The sequence below is a fragment of the Lutra lutra genome, chromosome 1, assembly GCF_902655055.1.
Source record: "Lutra lutra chromosome 1, mLutLut1.2, whole genome shotgun sequence".
In the NCBI taxonomy this organism is placed as follows: Eukaryota; Metazoa; Chordata; class Mammalia; order Carnivora; family Mustelidae; genus Lutra; species Lutra lutra.
This window is the reverse complement of record NC_062278.1, coordinates 179,866,735-179,877,749: the sequence shown is the minus strand read 5'-3', so window position 1 is coordinate 179,877,749 and position 11,015 is coordinate 179,866,735. Positions and strand designations below refer to the sequence as shown.

The 11,015-nt window shown below is 34.4% G+C and overlaps 1 long non-coding RNA gene across 1 annotated transcript in view; it reads left to right on the top strand.

The window, feature by feature from the left end:
* The first annotated feature begins 9,216 nt into the window (after window positions 1-9,216).
* The window catches only part of LOC125109514 (uncharacterized), a 38,577-nt gene continuing 36,778 nt past the window's right edge, over window positions 9,217-11,015 (top strand). The window contains exon 1 of the long non-coding RNA XR_007130262.1: window positions 9,217-9,412. This is a non-coding gene — a long non-coding RNA (uncharacterized LOC125109514). The remainder of the gene's footprint in view (window positions 9,413-11,015) is intronic.

Here is an 11,015-nt window from a genome sequence, read left to right as displayed (position 1 = left end):
GAATTGGATTAGTTCTGAGATTCTCTTTATGTTTGAGAATATCCCTAATCCTAGGACTGTTTTGTAGGTCTGGCCTGCTAAACTTTAGGCCAATAGTATTTGTGAATAATAAAATTATCCCTTTTTGAAACTACAGATCTGTCTAACTTGGATTCCACAATAATGTGTGTCTGCATGCATACATTTGTGCAATCAGAGATCATCTAATTACAAAATAAACTAAAAATTGACAATCTTAATTATACATAAATAAATCTTAGGTAATTATACAACTTCAAGTCAATTGAAAAGACCATTGAGACATTAATAATTAAAAGCCTGGATTTGGAAGCTTTAAACACTACTTACACTACATAAATATTATTTTCTTTTAACTTTAAATAAAGGGAAAATTGATGCTGATTTAAAAACAAAATGGAACTGTTGATGCTAACTAACATTATCTATTATTGTGAGCCAGATTTTTCTAAAGTAATTTCTTTGAGGAGACATTGTGTGGTGGAGATCATAGGGACAACTTAAGGAAGCCTGCCAAAGCAAGATAATTTTGCAATTAGAAATCAGAGAAATCTTGTTTGAAATAAGGATTATCTCATAGAAGCCTTCAGAGCCCCCCAAACACACACACACACACACACACACACACACACCCATAGTCATTTTGAAAACAACTCTAAGATTTGAGAGCATATATAGACATTATCTTCTGTTAGATTTTTAACCTTGCAAATGTTTTTTGCTTTTGAATCCATTTTCCATTTGTAAATCAGACAAAATCACTGAGTTATTTAGCTTATTTTGGCATAGATATCCAAGGACACCGTTCCACAGTATACATTAAAAAACTTACAAAAGCACGAGTATCTTTTATCATCAGGACATCAGTAGTATATAGTAAAAGCAGTATGGTCTTTGGAAGCACAACCACCTGAATTCAGTGTGGCTCTGTCATAATTTAGTTAAGTAGCAAATTCTAGCAGAGCCTTAGTTTCCATATCAACAAAATGAAGATGACTTATTTAAGGTTTTATAACAGTTAAGTGAGGTCACCTAGGTTAAAGATCTTTTACTGAATCTGACGTATAGTATTGATACTGAGGTACCTATGTTCATATATTTCACCCCTCTGATATGACAAATGAGGTAATACATGACTTACTCAGAATCACATTTCTGGAATGTTGTGGAATGGTTGATCCTCAATGTACATTTTTGTATTCTTTCATACCAAGGAGATTGGAGAAAAAAAGTATAACAGTTTCATAGAAACATCTCTTATGGTAGACGTATGTGATGTAAAACATGTTTTTAGACACATGAGAAATGAACCACAGAGATGGGGATATCTGAAGTTTTCCGTTTCTTACTAATTGAGTTTGACTGAATAGGACCTTCCCTGTTAGTGGTTAAAAATAGCTATTTATAGTTCCTCTGTCTTTTGGCTACAATAGCATAAGTGGTACCAACTAGCAGTTAGCAGAATGATCTACCATTTTATGTTCTTAGCTTCAAATCCCCACCAAAGATACCTCCTCATAACTGGAAGATTCAGTATATAGATATCCAATTTTCACTTTTGTGGCTCAAACTAGATAAGTTCTGTTACATTAAAAAATGTCCCACATCATCCTTGATAGGATTCAACCACTGCACGTACATGCTGTTTGACCAGAGTTAGATCTAATAGATATAGACCATAACTAACAGTCAGTCTGCCAACAAATGATTCAGAAATGCTGTATGGAGAATTTTTTCTCTTTAGTAAAATCAATATCACCTCAGCTGCCTGCTGAATGATATTACTTGAAGCATTATAAATACCATGATCAAGAAATTCAACTGTAACCTTTTCTATCAGGATTGCTAACAACCTTTCTCATGGCTTGAAGCTGAACTGAATAGAAGCAGAATATATAAAACAAGGATCTTTAGGCATTGATGCTTAGGTAGGGGATTCCACCTTCTTTTTGTGTGAATATAGCAGTCTTCCTTGACTGTAAGTAAAGAATGAAGTCAGCGCAGATGATATGATACTATATGTGGAAAACCCAAAAGACTCCACTCCAAAACTGCTAGAACTTGTACAGGAATTCAGTAAAGTGTCAGGATATAAAATCAATGCACAGAAATCAGTTGCATTTCTCTACACCAACAACAAGACAGAAGAAAGAGAAATTAAGGAGTCCATCCCATTTACAATTGCACCCAAAACTATCAGATACCTAGGAATAAACCTAACCAAAGAGACTAAGAATCTATACACAGAAAACTATAAAGTACTCATGAAAGAAATTGAGGAAGACACAAAGAAATGGAAAAATGTTCCATGCTCCTGGATTGGAAGAATAAATATTGTGAAAATGTCTATGCTACCTAAAGCAATCTATACATTTAATGCAATTCCTATCAAAATACCATCCATTTTTTTCAAAGAAATGGAACAAATAATCCTAAAATTCATATGGAACCAGAAAAGACCTCGAATAGCCAAAGGAATATTGAAAAAGAAAGCCAAAGTTGGTGGCATCACAATTCCGGACTTCAAGCTCTATTACAAAGCTGTCATCATCAACACAGCATGGTACTGGCACAAAAACAGACACATAGATCAATGGAACAGAATAGAGAGCCCAGAAATAGACCCTCAACTCTATGGTCAACTCATCTTCGACAAAGCAGGAAAGAATGTCCAATAGAAAAAAGACAGCCTCTTCAATAAATGATGTTGGGAAAATTGGACAGCCACATGCAGAAAAATGAAATTGGATCATTTCCTTACACCACACACGAAAATAGACTCAAAATGGATGAAGGATCTCAATGTGAGAAAGGAATCCATCAAAATCCTTGAGGAGAACACAGGCAACAACCTCTTCGACCTCAGCCACAGCAACATCTTCCTACGAACATCACCAAAGGCAAGGGAAGCAAGGGCAAAAATGAACTTTTGGGATTTTATCAAGATCAAAAGCTTTTGCACAGCAAAGGAAACAGTGAACAAAACCAAAAGACAACTGACAGAATGGGAGAAGATATTTGCAAATGATATATCAGATAAAGGGCTAGTGTCCAAAATCTATAAAGAACTTAGCAAACTCAACAACCAAAGAACAAATAATCCAATCAAGAAATGGGCAGAGGACATGAACAGACATTTCTGCAAAGAAGACATCCAGATGGCCAACAGACACATGAAAAAGTGCTCCACATCACTCGGCATCGGGGAAATACAAATCAAAACCACCATGAGATATCACCTCACACCAGTCAGAATGGCTAAAATTAACAAGTCAGGAAATGACAGATGCTGGCGAGGATGCGGAGAAAGGGGAACCCTCCTACACTGTTGGTGGGAATGCAAGCTGGTGCAACCACTCTGGAAAACAGCATGGAGGTTCCTCAAAATGTTGAAAATAGAACTACCCTATGACCTAGCAATTGCACTGCTGGGTATTTACCCTAAAGATACAAACGTAGTGATCCGAAGGGGCACGTGCACCCAAATGTTTATAGCAGCAATGTCTACAATAGCCAAATTATGGAAAGAACCTAGATGTCCATCAACAGACGAATGGATAAAGAAGATGTGGTATATATACACAATGGAATACTATGCAGCCATCAAAAGAAATGAAATCTTGCCATTTGCGACGACGTGGATGGAACTAGAGGGTATCATGCTTAGCGAAATAAGTCAATCGGAGAAAGACAACTATCATATGATCTCCCTGATATGAGGGAGAGGAGATGCAACATGGGGGGTTAAGGGGTTAGGAGAAGAATAAATGTAACAAGATGGGATTGGGAGGGAGACAAACCATAAGTGACTCTTAATCTCACAAAACAAACTGAGGGTTGATGGGGGGAGGGGGGTTTGGGGGGTTATGGATATTGGGGAGGGTATGTGCTATGGTGAGTGCTGTGAAGTGTGTAAACCTGGCGATTCGCAGACCTGTACCCCGGGGACAAAAATATATGTTTAAATAAAGTGTTCAAGCAAACAAAACAAAACAAAACAAAACAAAAGAATGAAGTCAGCAAAATTATTTCCATCTCACCTGGAAGCACTGAGTTCAATATCTGACAATGTCATTGGCTAGCCAGCTCTTTGATCTTGATCATATGATGTCAGTACCTTGGAACTGAAAAAGGAGGAAGTCAGACTAAATTATTTTAAAATTCCCTTTGATCTAGGTTTCTAAGATTGTCCTTTTCCACCCCCAATGTGGGAACACAGATATCTCAAATTTCCACTTAGAACACGATACAAAAGTTCTTTTGGTTTTATTTTGGTGGTTTAATTCAGTTTTTCAAGAAACCTGCATTGGATGCCTATCATATGCCAGGCATTGCACAAAATTTGGAGGATAAAACAATAGTCTACAATATTAAGGACTTAAATACTAGTAATGACCCAAGCTTTGAATCTCTATGATATTCCTTGTTTTATGCAGGCCTCTGGACTGAGTTTCCTAAGGTAACAGTTACCTGGATGACAAACCCATGGTAATGAAGACTCCTTACTTTAGCCCTTTGTTCTTTATGAAATGAAATTCTTGACAGTAGTAATAGGTGCAGTACTTTTTTATTATTAAAAAAAATTACTTAAAAAAAAGACTTTATTTATTTATTTGACAGATCACAAGTAGTCAGAGAGGCAGGCTGAGAGAGAAGTGGGGAAGCAGGTTCCCCACTGAGCAGAGAGCCCAATGAGGGGCTTGATCGATGAGGGGCTTGATCTCAGGACTCTGGGATCATGACCTGAGCCAAAGGCAGAGGTTTTATCACACTGAGGTGCCCCCAAATTACATTTTTAATAATGAAGCACAAACCTTACCTAAAATATCAAGTTTTGTGTGCTTTGGGATAAAATTCTTTGTTCCAATAATTATTATATACTATCACAATTTCTGAATTTTAGGCATATATAACTTCAATGAATAAATATTGGAAGTGTATTAATGATTAGTTCATAAATTGAGTTTATATGATCAACAGGATATATCAAAATGAGACCCAAAGTTAAATTGTATTATGATTGAACAAGATGATTTTTAAAATCCCTTTAAACTTTAAAATGCTAAGATTCTTTATATGTCTCTAAATTTTTGAGTTAAACATTCTAGCTTTCAGTTCTTAAATCCATATATGGTCATACATTTCATATATGATCTAAAACTAGTTTGTTTTAAGTTTTATTTTTTTAGGTTAAGAAACAGCATAGTAAAAAGAGCCTTGGAACTAAATGAAAAATAATCCAACACTAGACCCCATGTACCACTGAAATAATGGGAGTCATACATTATATAGCACCACAGCAAAATAGTTAATCACTTTCTTAAAAAGCCCTATGAAACTTAAGACTGCAATTCCAAATGGAACTCACTCTAAGCAGCAGCCAAAATGCTACCATAAAACTCTTTAATATTCAAATTAAGCTTGAAGTATTTCGTACCATACTGAAACAACTGTAATTAAAAAAAATAGGGATAGAATTACTAATAAGATTCAAATGCTGATTTATATAGCACTAAATAACTCTGAAGTGTCCAGGTATTAATTTTAACTACAAAGAATATTACAGAAGTAATACATTGGTTCCCAGGAGTGCATAAACAGAAATTTTCTGTTCTTTCTCTTTTAATGTAATATCATAGATTCATTGGTGGTTTGCAACTGTACCTTACAGATTTATTTAATCAAATGAATAAACCAGGCCCTGAAAAAGCTATTTAAAGTATTACTAAACATGGAAAGGGGGGTGGAGTTAAATGATATGTGCATATTTACAACCCAATTATCTGAGGCTACAACAGAATTTAGTATACCAGTAAAATCCTGGCCGGAAATCATTACATTTTCTAAGTAAATTCTAATTTATAGGTTACCACATCATATTTCTTTTGGCTGTAGTCAAAAGGGGTGTTTAAATAAATAGACTAGAAAATTGCTGAAAACCTCCAACAATGGAAATAGTAGAAAACAGATTCAGAAACGGTCTTAATGTTATAAGATGGGACAAAATAAAGTCTACAAAATTGAACAAAATTGATGGCTTCCTGAGAAACTTTGACAGAGTAGTAAAATTTCATAGCAAAAAGGAGATTTAGGGCTCTAGCTTATAAAATAAGTATTAAAAGTATCAGGATATCCTTTTCTGCTGCCTGTATAGGAGGTCCTTTAGAGGTACTCAAAGAAGCTGAATCAATGAATTAAGGTTTTTCAGTCAATTCAAACAAATGTTTTTCCTGGAATAAGAGAAACAAAATTAAGACCTACTGCTATTACTTTTTTTTTAAAGTATTTATTTGGAATTCAGGAATTTGTAAAAAAGTACTAAAGTTCCTCCTGGAATATTAGGAGGAAAGTAACAAGATTAATTGTAGAAAACAAGAAATTCAAATATAAGAATCCTGGATTAGTATATTAATTTCAAAATGTTCCTAGTGATCATCATTCCAGTGCATTGTCCTCACATTATATAAAAAGGAATTGAGATCCAAGCATAAAGTTTAATACAAAAGAAGGTGAACAACCTTGGAACAATAAAAGGTAGATTAGAGCATTTAAAAATAGTAACGTCTTTGCTGTCAGTCAAGTTCATGGTTATAGAGAATATGTTTGATCAACATTTGAAAGTTGCAATTATTCTAATTTAATTACTTTTTTAAAATCTTTTAATATAATGCATCTTGAAATTATGTGTAGGAATAGTTCTGAATATGTAACTGTTTATTTATCCATTCCTACATTCAGTACCTATTTCTTGAATGTCTTCCAGATTTAGAGAGTTTAAGAGTTGAAGATACAGAAGGAAACTAGATTACACAGTTATTGCCCTCAGAAAACTTACAGGATGGTGGAAAAAAGATGTTAAACATGTGACTCCAAGGAAGTATAATATACACTGTGATCAGGTATAAATATGTGTCATAACCCAATTTAAGGGGTCATAGAAGTTTCCCAATATGAAGTAATGTTTAAGCTAAGTTCTGAAGGACAAATGTTTATTAATTATAAACCAAAAGGTAATGACGGAGTGTATTTGAGAACATAGAACTCAGTGAAAAATTAGTATGCTCAAGTGCCACTCCTATTTGCCAAGTGCAAAAGTATGAGTAACACTTGACCTACTTTATTTTCTGAACTCTTGAATTTCTGAAAGTCAGTCAAAATTGGTCCTTTAGTGTAATTGTTTTCAAACCTTAAGGGGAACTATTGCCATTTACACATGTTGGTGATTTTCAGAAAATGCTTTATGTTGAAATGAAAATTTATTTAATGATATGAAAAAAAATCACATTTGACAAGAAAATGTATTATATAACTAAATGAAATATGTACCCTTAAATGGGGTTGTGAATTTTCTTTCTGTTTTTCTTACATTTTAAAAGATGTTTTAAATTTAAATTCAAATAATGACCATATAATGTATTATTAGTTTCAGAGGTAGAGGTCAGTGATTCATCAGTCTTATATAATACCCTGGGATTGTGAATTTTCTTAACAATATTTAGATTTTTTTAAATGTTTGGATTTTAATAAAAATTACATGTGAGGGGCACCTGGGTGGCTCAGCCAGTTAAATGTCTACTTTAGCTCTGGTCATGGTCCCAGGGTCCTGGGATTGAGCCCCACTTCAGGTTCCCTGCTCAGTAGAGAGTCTGCTTTTCCCTCTCCCTCTCCCCTCCCCCCAGCTTGTGTGTGCACTCTCTCTCTCTCTCACTAGCTCTCTCAAATAAATGAATAAAATCTTTTTAAAAATTACATGCTGAATTGTAAGTGACTAAAGATAGTCAAAGTACCATGAAAAATATAGCTTTCCCTGCTTATTTTAAAATCTTCTAATTAAAATAGAATAGATTAAATTTTATAATGTAATCTAGTTTTGATGAAAAAAAAAAGTTGATTTAGCTATAAACAATCTATTCCCCAATACAAATGCAAACTTAAGCTCCTATGATAATATATAGTTACAAATGCGCTTTTGGTAATATGGAAGCTGAACTGATGTGAAATTATCCTCCCTCCCCCAACAATATTAAAATTAAGTGAAATAAAAGTATTAATTTTTTAATATTTATTATTAATTTTAATTAATTAAATTAAATTTAAAATTCTGGATAAAAAATAACAAAAGCAGGTAATTTAGGTGACATTGTCCATCTAAAAATGAGAAGGAAGGGAAGGGGGGAGAGGATAGGGAAGAGAAGGGAAAGGATAAGGAAGGAATAGGGAAAGGAACAAGGAAAGGAAGAAAAGCAATCTCAAGATTTAGCAACAAAGAAATTATTCCAAGTGGTAAAATGTTGCTGATACACTAGTACTCCTAAGGGGGTTGGTGGGGAAGAACCTACTAAAGATGAGCTTACATGAAGATTACAACCAAAATTGTGATCCATTATGAGATATAATTAGCAGGATAAAGAAGTGGGAGATTTAACATCACCACCCAAAAGTGACAGGCAGAAAAACATCAGTGGGAGGTTGGGAGAACCAGGTGGTGGGTATTAGAGAGGGCACGGATTGCATGGAGCACTGGGTGTGGTACAAAAACAATGAATACTGTTATGCTGAAAATAAATTTAAAAAAAAGTTTAAAAAAATGATATTTTAATTATACATGTCAAAGGTTACGGAACCATAGGAAATTTTATCACTTACAATTACAAAGTGATAAAATATTAGGTTAGAAGGGGCAATAGTTTTGAGGAAACTCTAGCTCAGAAGGACAAAATGAAGTGAATAAATCCTTACAGGTAGGAAAGGATGGTTCTAAAACTGTATTTTTCCCAGTTTTGACAATATCCTGTCCCAATTTTAAGACAGAGTTCCAAATATTTTCTTTCTTCACTGAATGGTCTTGACATCCTTGTTGAAAATCAGTCGGCCATAGATGTACTAGTTTTTTGGTTTGTTTTTATTTTCTGTAGACATTTGAATGTTATTGAATCTGTTTTATTTTGCTTTTTTTTTTAATTGCTGATGTTTATAGTAGTCCGTTTACTGATTTTCCCAAACTATATTTGAAATGACTATATTCCTTGTTGTATGTGATCACTATTGTCTCTTTTTCTTAGGTTGTCTTCAGGTGTTTTGGCAGTGGTTGTGTTAAATGCTGAAACAAATATTGTTTAAATTGTGTTAAGTGCCAAAACAAACAAAAGGTCAAAATACCTGATATAGTCTTTGCATTTTTTTTCCCTGTCAAGGTACTCTCTCATCACTTAGCCAGGCTTGCAATTAGCCTAAGGTCCAGCTTAATGTAAAAGTTAAAGGTCTTCTCCAGTCTTTTCTGAGCATCCATCTTACCCTGGGAAAACTTTCAAAATTGACTTCTAACTTTCCATGCATGCAACTTCCTAATTTCTCAAAGACCTTCTCCCCAGCTTTTTCTTCTGGAAGACTTCAGGTAGGCTATTGTATGTTTTAACTATAATCCTTTGTGATAATTTGTGATTAAGGTCCTCTCTACTGTTGCCAGATGAGGAGTCATTTCCACACTGGGAACATAGGTTTCCCCCTACAAGAGTGATGTCTTGGAACAAGTACAAGTAAAAATACCACAAAGCTTTTCTACTACTTTAACATCAATATCTGCTTGGCTACTGTAAACCTTTGACTCCTTTGCAGGGTTCTGACGAAGTTGCTTCTGATAGTTTTCCTTGGATTTCAGCGTGCCAGTTAAAGAGTGAGGCCTGGGGGTGCCATTTTGCTGATGCCACTCCTCCCTCTCTATTCTTTGGCCCAAAGGGCATCAGAGTAATAGAGAAAACTCAGAATGTATCTGTTAGAGCTTGGGATAAGCTCTGTCCATCAGTCCAAAAGCACATTGTTTTAAGGAGAAGTATAACTGAAACCATCTGTGTCACCATTACTTAGTTGTTTTTTTTTTTTTAAAGATTTTATTTATTTATTTGTCAGAGAGAGAGAGGGAGAGAGAGCAAGCATAGGCAGACAGAATGGAAGGCAGAGGCAGAGGGAGAAGCAGGCTCCCTGATGAGCAAGGAGCCCGATGCGGGACTCGATCCCAGGACACTGGGATCATGACCTGAGCCGAAGGCAGCTGCTTAACCAACTGAGCCACCCAGGCGTCCCACCATTATTTAGTTTTATATTCAGGAAGATTTATCCAGGAAAGAAATGAATTTAGACCATTTAGGCTATTTTGCCTTAATTGTGTTTTTCAGGAAAACTTTGCCTAAGAAATGTAAAACTATATACAAATATTATTTTATTCCAGAATGTCTTGAAAATCAATTTATCTGAGACAAAAGTTTATTTTCCTGAGCAACCTGTTTACTTGTTGAATACCGGTTTACTTAACAAAATTTAAAGGACCTTGCCTAGATACATCTATCAAGTCTTAACTATTATCTTAAAATTTTGTCTTATCACAGTCATTTTCCTGCCCTGAAGAACTTGCCCTAAAACATTTGAATTCAGACCCCAGATATTTGTAAATACCTAACTTATGACTTTCCCCTTCTAAGAAACTGGTAAGATTCTGTCAAGATAGTGTTCTCATTTACCGTGTGTTCTAAAAAGTGGTTTTGACTTATTAACAGGCAGTCTGGTGATATTTTAGAGAATTCAACATTAAATGACCAATTATGTATACTACAATGTTAGTTACAGTAAAGTTACTGAAGTTTTAAAACATTGAAGAGCATGTTTGAGCTCTGTATGTGCCTATAAAGTTTTAACATTTACTTACTTTGGACTCTCCAAACCTGAGTAGTTCCTAAATATTGTGTTCATATTATAGTTTTCATGTGTTAATTATTGTTTTATGTTATCAATTATAAAAATCAAATTGTTTTATATAATCAATTATAAAGTTTTTTGCTTTTTTCATTATATTTTGCTTTTCATAATACTTGACTGTTTTCATAATACACCACATAAAATTATTATAGGTACTTTGTCTTTCTCAAATTTTGAGAAACCTAATACAAAATTCTGTTATGAAGGGCCAGCCAATCAGCAATTGTGGTCAGTTAGCAAATATCATT